This window comes from Hydra vulgaris, chromosome 04, assembly GCF_038396675.1.
Source record: "Hydra vulgaris chromosome 04, alternate assembly HydraT2T_AEP".
NCBI classification, from domain to species: Eukaryota; Metazoa; Cnidaria; class Hydrozoa; order Anthoathecata; family Hydridae; genus Hydra; species Hydra vulgaris.
The window spans coordinates 26,364,086-26,373,565 of record NC_088923.1 but is presented as its reverse complement, the minus strand read 5'-3'; positions in this window follow the sequence as shown (position 1 = coordinate 26,373,565).

Here is a 9,480-nt window from a genome sequence, read left to right as displayed (position 1 = left end):
ACACATCAGTTTTTCGACCTGTAAAAAGTAAATGGCAAAGTTTGCTTATAAAATATGCAAGAACACATAATGGACCAGTATCCAAGAAACATTTTCCAGGGCTACTACGTACCCTTTTTCAGAGTTCCTTTACTATGGAACAAGTCAAAAGTGGTTTTAAGGGAACTGGCATTTTCCCTCTTAACAAAGATGCTATTGACACACGTTTATTTAATCAGTGTTTTCAGTCACATGTAAAGAAACCTACATTCTCCACTAATCATCTCACAAGATCATGTTCAATGCCTAATCTTCAAAGCATTTGTGTTAACGATGCTCCCATTTCAACATCAATATCATCGGCTTCATCATTACCAGTTTCTACATCGACTTCCTCTATCAAAGATTTTTTCTTAAGCAATTACAGTCTAAATGTGCAGAAACCTCTCTTCATGGAAGATCTGCACGGGTTAAAAGGTTTCGCTATGGTGAAAGTTTAACATCAGAAGCATGTTTAAAACGAACAAGAGAAGCTTCAAAAAAACAAAACAAAAAATTGAAGAAAAAAAAAAAAAAAAAAAAAAAATGATAATGATGACAACAGCAATATTGTATGTCCTGAATGTGGTGACTGTGGAGATAAAGGTGATCAGTGGGTGTGCTGCGATGTTTGTGACATTTGGTATCATGTAAAATGTACTATGATAACTGAATTAGATGATGTTAAAGTCATGGAGTGGAAGTGTAGTAATTGTTTCAAGTTTTTGTAAAAATATAATCTTAAAAATTATTATTTTTTAATTGACTCCTTTTTAAATATTTGTTTTCACACAGTTTTATGATATTTTTAAGTTCGTCAACAGCTTTTTAATCTTATTTAAGTATTCTAAAAATATGATCAAGTAAAGTATACAACCCCCTCATTTTAGGGAAGGTGAAATCTTACATGATTGTAACTTTTAAACATAAGGTTATTTGATCAAATTAAAAAACCTGCTGATAAATTTAAATGTTTTATAAGATAGCAAAAAAAAAAAAAATATTAGCTCAATGGCCACATTTCGGGTAATAGTGTCAAAGTTTTGAGATATTTCAGTTCCCAGCCTCAAATTACCACAATATTACACGTTAAGGATAGAAACTTAAGATAAATTAAAAAATAATGTAATATTTTGTCTTTTCTGTAAAATAATGTAATTATTTTACAGAAAAGACAAAATATAGGATAATGGTCTCTATAAGTTTGCATATTTCGACGATATATGAAATAAAAAATAATTAAGTTTATTTCATTCGTTTTTGACTCAAAAGTTAACCATAATGTTTCAAATAGCTTTTACTGAAGATTTTATAAAGTAACACTATGTTTTTGTTATTATTAAGAAAATAAAGTTACTAACGAGTCAGAATTTTTTGCTACTGGATCACTAATGAAGAGCACATATCAAGTGGAAGGGGGGTCAAGACTTTGTAGTAATAGGGGAGGGGGGGAGGGGACGGCATGCTTTTTCAATTTGGTGGATCCTGACCACCTAGGAATTTAGGGGGGGGGGGGGTTAATTTTTCAGTTTGATGATTTTTAAGCAGGCAAGTCCATAATTTTTTTTGATGATATTAAAAAGCCTCTTTAGTTTACTCACTTAATTTAAACAAAGTGCTGTGTTAATATAAAAGTTTACAAAAAAAAAAAAAAAAAAAAATTAAATATATCTTAGGGAGCAATTGCCTCCCTCTTACTATGGATCCACCCTTGGCATAGATCCGTGGTTAGTCATCACACACCACTAATTGGATTTGAAATTTGTTTTATTTATATAATGAATAGCTATAGACAATAGATTTAACTTGGTATAAATTATATCGTATATAAAGGATTACTTCAATAGTCAAATTATAATGTATACCTGTATTACTTATAATTTTTTGATTGGCATATTTAATAATAACTTCTTGAATACTCATTTTTAGACCACATTTCTCATACGAATTTAAATTATAATTAGTTAAATTGTTCCAACAGTAAATTTTTTTTTTTTTAAATCTTTTTTTCTCCCCAAACAGTTATATAGGCCCTTTTATATAGACCCAAAAGTTCACCTTTCGGAGCTAAAATAATTGGGGATTTTGTTTTTGTGAAATATCATACATTTGTGTTTACTTGAACAAAGTTTTAGCTTTATAGTATTTTATTCCTGGTCGAAATTCTACTGTACCGTATTTTACCGTATACCGCATAAAAGGTTTTCGAATAAGTGGAGATAAAAGTGATAAATAGGTGTGTTATGACATATTTAACATTTTATATAATGTTGAAGGCACTTTAATTACAAAAAGGGAAAATATTTAAATTATCGAATAAAATTTTAACAATTGCGCTAAGTCTTGGTAAAAATATATACATTCAATATACTTGGTCTTATTGCCCCCCTTTTTTTATTTTTTGCGATTTTTTTTTATAACTTCTTACCAGTCTTGGCACTATGCAAAACTTTTTTTTTTCCGTATAAAATGCTATGCCTCGTATACAAATATGTTGTCTGTCACTAGGAAAAAAAAAATTAGTGAAATTCATAATATTCATTTTTTACAATAGAAAAACCTGAAAGTATATGAAAAAAGTGGTCTTAATGCCCTCCTTTGCCCTAATTAAAGATTAAATAATTTACTTGATTAAATTTCTGATTATTGTTATTATCAAATTACCAACCTTTAGATATATAGACATCTAGCTAATGACAAATCATGGCCACATTAAGTTAAGTGAACTATTTTAACCATTATTTTTCATAATTCTACAAAATCCTTTAGTTTCTAAATTATTGATTCAAACAGCTAACATTAACAGGACTGTGATAGTAAAACTATCATCATTTCTTTTTGTGCACATATATTTACATTAAAATAACAACATTTATATTACAAAAGTTCTATCAAGTATATATACCATGTTGTTATACATTTAGTTATTTGTCTTTTTATGGTTTGTCGAACTTTAATGACAGCAACTTTATCTTTTCTTATGTTTCCATTTTTAATATGTTGAAATATTTGTTGGTAACAGTTTTATTTACAAATTTCCTTCGCTATTCATCATGTTCTATACACATAAAGCGCTATCATTTGCTTGATACGTTTCAAGCACCAACAAGAATGCACTTTTTATACTATGTAAATACCTTAATAATTATCCAAAATTATAAACCCATTACAAACATAGTTAGCTAATGCTTTAGAAGATTTGTTGAACCACTAAGTGACAAAATTTCAAGATATTCTGTTGTTGCTTGATTGAAACTTAATGATGTCAGACAGTTAACACAGTTAGACTTATTTGCAACCTTTTTTATGATGTAACCAGCTACATTGATGTCAGCTTCGTAAGAGTCATAAGACAGATCGTTCTCCTTAATATCATTGCTAAATTTTTGTCAATTTTTGTATCAGATTTCAGATTCCAGCAAGCACTCTATGGCGGAGTTTTAGTGGACATTAAGCATTTTAAGTGAACCGCTGTAGTTTTGCTCATCGGTCATTTAGTGGACTATTAGTGGCAGCCGAAAAAAGTGGATAGCCGATGACTAGCCGCATATCGGAAAGTTATCAAATTTTCGAATTACAGCGACTGCCACTAATAGCCCACTAAGTAACCAAGGAGCAAAACTCCAATGAACCGCTAAAAAATGCTTATATAGGTCCACTGCAAACCCACTTAAACAATGTTTGTTGGGATTGCTCTTCCAACTATTGATATTGGCTTTATATAAGGATTTTATGTATAATATCTTTTCAAGTTTTGAACTTTGCGTAAACTTCGTAAAGAATCTTCCACCACTCATTTGACGATATTTACTGAAATGCCTTTATAATGGATCAGTTTGAAACCTGCTATTTAAAACACACTATAGCCTTCTGAAAATAAATCTTCCATCAAACTTGCAGTACCCTTCAGTGTTGTAATCAATACATTAGTTGTTTGAACAGACAAAGTATATTCACTACATTTTTAAAATTTAACTTTTTTCCATTCATTAATCCATGTTGCAAAATCTCGAAAAAACTGTAGTTTTTTATCACCTGGAATAGCTGCATTACCAATCCTATTATTTGTGTTAAATATTACCTTTGAAGTAGAAATAGTCCACCAAATGTTAACAAGCTTTAGAAATCCAGCAGCTGCAGTTTTGTTTGGAGCTGATGATTGCAGCAGAGATGGTTTTATAGAAAATATTGAAAGCTAAATGAACACTTTGCTTGTTTCCAGGATGTAAAGTTATTTGAAAGCTTTTTTTAAGTTTGTAGGTAACAATTTTACTTTCTCATAAACATTATTCCATAAACTCCAATAAACTTCACCAGCTTCAACATGAATAATATCATTAAACTTGATGAAATTGAAAGGTAGAAATACAAACCGTTTTGAATTTAATAAATTATTCCTGTTATTTTTTAGTAAATAAACAGTCATATATGTAAAAAATATGTCATTATCTTGTTCACCAAATTTTAAACGTAGACACTTAAATGCTGAAACAATTGTTGCATGATTGTCAGTCATTATAGCTCGTGCACGAAAATATGCTTTAAATAAAGTTTCTAATGTTTCTTCTTTATGCAAACTAATCAAAGAACCAGAAATTTGAAACTCTAAACAGCAAAGGAGTTTGATTCCTTTAAGCTATCCACTATTAACACAATTATATCAGAATAGAAATTACCAGCTTCATTAGTTCCAATCTAACTTCCTCCGTTATATTGGACACCCTTTTGTAAATAAATCTCATCAATTAAAACAACACACGCTACCATTTTCCGAAAGTAATAACAATCCTGATGTTGAATCAATGCCATATTTTGAAAGTGATTTTAAATAAAACTATGAAGGAAATGGAAACTCTTCTTATATCAAAGTATATGTTTGCTTTGATGTATATCTGTGCATTAGAGAAAATCTTACTACTTCGATTGTGTAGATGGGATGTCCTTATGGCTTATAAAGAGATAATTTATATAATTCCGATAAAATACTTTTGATACCTTCTCTGCAACTTCATGCATATAAGAGATAAATTACCATTTAGGTAATGGAACTGGCATACGACTTATATGTAGCTTTACGTGAAAGTCATTAATCATAATGCTCTCTATGTTAGGAATAACATCTATGTTTTTATTTGTAGCATTTTTTCTGAAATTATCTGTTTCATCTAGTAAAGGATGGATATATATATACAAGCTGCTGGAGGTTTATGTAAAGCTTAGCTTGATGGAATTAGAGATGGTTCTGATAAGATATTTTGGTTAATACTAATTGTTAGTATATGATTTTTAAAATAGTTTAATATAATATAATCGATTCACATGCGCGGTCGTGGTGCAGTGGTTAGAGCGCTTGCTATATAAGCAGGAGATCGAGGTTCGAAACGAGCTCTGGACACGTTTTTGCGTCACGGTAAGGAAAGAGGCGCGAACTTCCTGATTAAATGCACTTCCGCGGTGCTCTGTGACAAGACCTTAAGGATTCTTGAGGCACCTAAAAAAAAAAAAATCGCTGAGTTTTCTGTGAGGCTACAACCAGTTCGGTTGACAAACCTAATCCAGTAACTTCGAAGTTCTAAATAATTGCTATATGGAAAACTGAAGACAGTTTTGTATGGCATGTGGTCACTGTTTACTGGAATTTTCTTCAATCTTTTGCTTATAATTACTCCTACAACCAACAACTCAACCCTTTCTCGCCATTTCTAACTATTGCTTATATTTAAAAAAATTCATAAACTTCAAACCAATATTTGTTCAGACCTCTAATTTTTTGCCTTTAAGGCTGTGTTATAATGTAGGCCAAGTATACATATATATATATATATATATATATATATATATATATATATATATATATATATATATATATATATATATATATATATATATATATATATATATATATATATATATATAAATATATATATATATACATATATATATATATATATATATATATATATATATATATATATATATATATATATATATATTGGGCACAACTTTTTAAAAAAATATTCATGTTTTTTTGTGTGTAGCACTTTATATAAAATATTATTTAAGAGTTATTTTTGGAAGTATTTGAAATATTGTTAATTTTTTTTTGGTTTTTAGAGAATATTAAAGTATTATAATTAAAAATTTGAATAACATTTTTTGTATGTTTGAAGATTCATTTCAGCCTAAGAGAAGTTCATTTTAAAAGTAAAACAATTTTTGAATAATTAGTTGTCAATTTTTAAACAGAAAGAATACAGCACATTGTACAATAGGGCAGATCATTAAAAAAAATTTGACTTTGGATAGTGATAATTTGTTGCTTCTGAATAATACAATTATATAATAAGTAGATTTGAAAAAAATAGTTCTGTTTTTTTTGTTGTTTTCCTTTGTTGCCAAGGGCCTTAAATCACCATTTTTGAATATTTTAATGTTTTTTTATGATTATTTAATTAATTAGTAATTTGGATATTAAATATAACCTTGATTAGTATAAATTGTTGCTCATGAACAATATAAGTTAAATAAGAATAAGTCTTTATTTGTGGCTAAAATACCTTATTTTACATATTTGCGCATTTTGAGGCTTTTTTTATTGTAGTTAAGTTACTTAGTAATTTTTGTTATAAAATTATTAAATTTTATTTTAAATTGTGATAAATTGTTACCATAAGATGACATAAAAAAAAAGAATAATAACCAAGTTTTTTTGGCTTTCATTTTCCGTTGGAGGAAAAATTGTGCATTTTCAGGCTTTTTATTGGTATTTAGATATTGGTATTTGATCATAATTATTTCAATGTTTTCCGAAATAAAACAATGGCTGGATTTATAAACCATATTATAATTATCTATCAGTTATTCAAACTAGCACTTTTTTAAATTAATATTTTTTATTTATTTTAGGCATTTTTAGGCTTTTCTTAACGTTTTTAATTACTCAGTAATTTACTATTTATTACTAAATAAATTGTAGTGATTCTAATTAACACTTCTAAAAATTATTGTTATTTATTAAAAAAAAAATTGTAGAAAAATTTACTATTTATGAGTATATAAAGATTAGTATACTATTAGTATGTAAACATTGTTGTATTATTAATATTATATAGATTACTGATATCCACATATACATCATATAAATGGATTTTTGTAAATGATTTATTGATTTTAAATCTATTTTGTTCTGCAAATTTAATAAAACTGAGTTTATATTTAGAAAACTAAAAACGTTTTGATTTCTGTGGCAAACTATTGCTGCTACAAGAGCACAGCTGACTTGTTCTGTTTATGGCATTGAATGTGAACATACAACTCGCAAACTTCCAACTGTTAAGGAAGTCATGCAGCACTATTCTTTTGTTAAATTACAACTACTACCACACTTTCAGATTACGGAATTATAAAAAAACATTGCAGAAAAGCTATCGTAGATCGAACCATGTAAAGTCGTCAAAGACAATTGCTTAGAACTACATTACCACACAAAGCAAAGTTACCTATATGCTATAGGCCTAAAATCAATTTTTTTTTGATCGGTAAAAAGATAAAACTCTTTGTGGATTAACAACTAGCAGTAAAGACATAATCACTGAGAAACATATTACATTAATTAATGAACCTCATTTCATTTTTCTTGGTCATGTTTCTCCATCAAGTGCCTCATTAACAAATATCAAGAACACTATTATAAATTTTTTTGATGAAAACAAAATTTCACTTGATAATATGGTAGCTATTGGCGCTGAAGAAGCAAACGTAAATACTGGTGTGAACAATGGTGTAATAAGATTGCTGGAACTGCATTTGGGGTATCCAGTTCAATGGTTAGTGCGTATGATCCATTTTAATAAACTACCCTTGAGAAATTTAGTAATGCATTTAGATGGCATCATTTCAGGATTGTTCTCGTGTATTGATTGCATTGGTCAGTAACAATTTTAATCCCAAATCACTTGCTGGAACGTCCTCGATTTCTATTTTCATTTGAATCCATCGAACGTAGAATTCACTCATTGATAATTTTGGTGATTGAAAATCCATCATGACCGAATGCATTGGTAAAAATGCGTTGAAATATTCATCTATTAAGCTCCATGATGCATCGTTTAATTTTAATTTTTCGTGTCTTATCCTTTGATATAATTCTGCGTTGGTATGAAAATCTTTTATCATCAAAAAAGTGGAATGCCAATGTTGTGTAATGTCTATACGAGGCTTTTTTAGATTTTTAAATGTTTGAATATATGCTACTTTTTTGGATTCAATAGCAACCTATCTTATATTATTCAATACATCTTCAAACATTGACGTTACGTCATTGGCAGCTAGCTGACAGACATGTGCGCCACAAAACATGGCTGAACAGAACAATCCAACCGATTTTTCACCGCAAACAGTGTGGGCTTTACTATAATTCCCTTCTTCATTCTTTAAAGCGCCAATATAAATTTCTTTGTCTTCGAAATCTATAAATTCGTTGCCATAATTTTCAAGGATTACTTTCATTTGATCTTGTGCATTTTTGAGAATATTTGAAACCTTCATCATATTCTTTCCCTGATCTGTACAAGTTGCGTAGATATCATTAGAACATTTTTTCCAATCTCATTTTCCAACTGAGCAGCCGAAATTTTGCCAAGCTGTAGACCTTCTTGAGTATTTATGTCTAAGGTTCTGTCAACTATTTCCCCGTTCTTGATATATCTGCAGCTAACTCCAAACACGTTTCTTCCATATCGCTTCCATATCATTTCTCTAATTAATTGATTTACATCAACTTCTAGCTTGATTCGTTTAGTTAATTGGATCTCATTGTCATTTCGATGCCTTGTAGCTAGGATAGCTTCAAATAATTCAGTTTCGTCGGCTTTTTCTTTGTGTTTTCGAAGAAGGTGATCTTTGAGGTTACTTAATTTGCCTTTGTAAAATTTTTTGCACATTTTACATTTTGTTCCTTCTTTATTAATTTCAAATTGACTATTCACTTGTTCATTCAATAAATTATTGTTCATTTTTGACTTTAAATCGTAAGGAAAATGAAAAAAATAATTATTCCAATATATATTTCACTCAAAACATTTTATGCAAGTTTATGGCAGTTAATTACGCAGCTACAATGCAATTGTCAATTATTTTATTGTTAAATAAATTATAACTATTATAACTATAAGTAAATTATTGGTAATTAGTTATAAATTATTACCGGTTAGTCTTCTTAATATGAATTTAATGAGCTGAATATAATTTTAGCAAAATATTTCAAGTTCTTCAGCTTAAATGAATTTAATTTGGCACGAAATTATTGAAATTCTGTGAACCGTTTTTTTCATAGAATCTTTTAAATTCAATTTTTCATAATGAAATCTTTTTCAGGATCAACTATTAATAAAAAATAACTGAAAATGTTTTTTATTATTTTAATCAAATTTTAAATTTAGTCATACTAATAAAAACCATTTT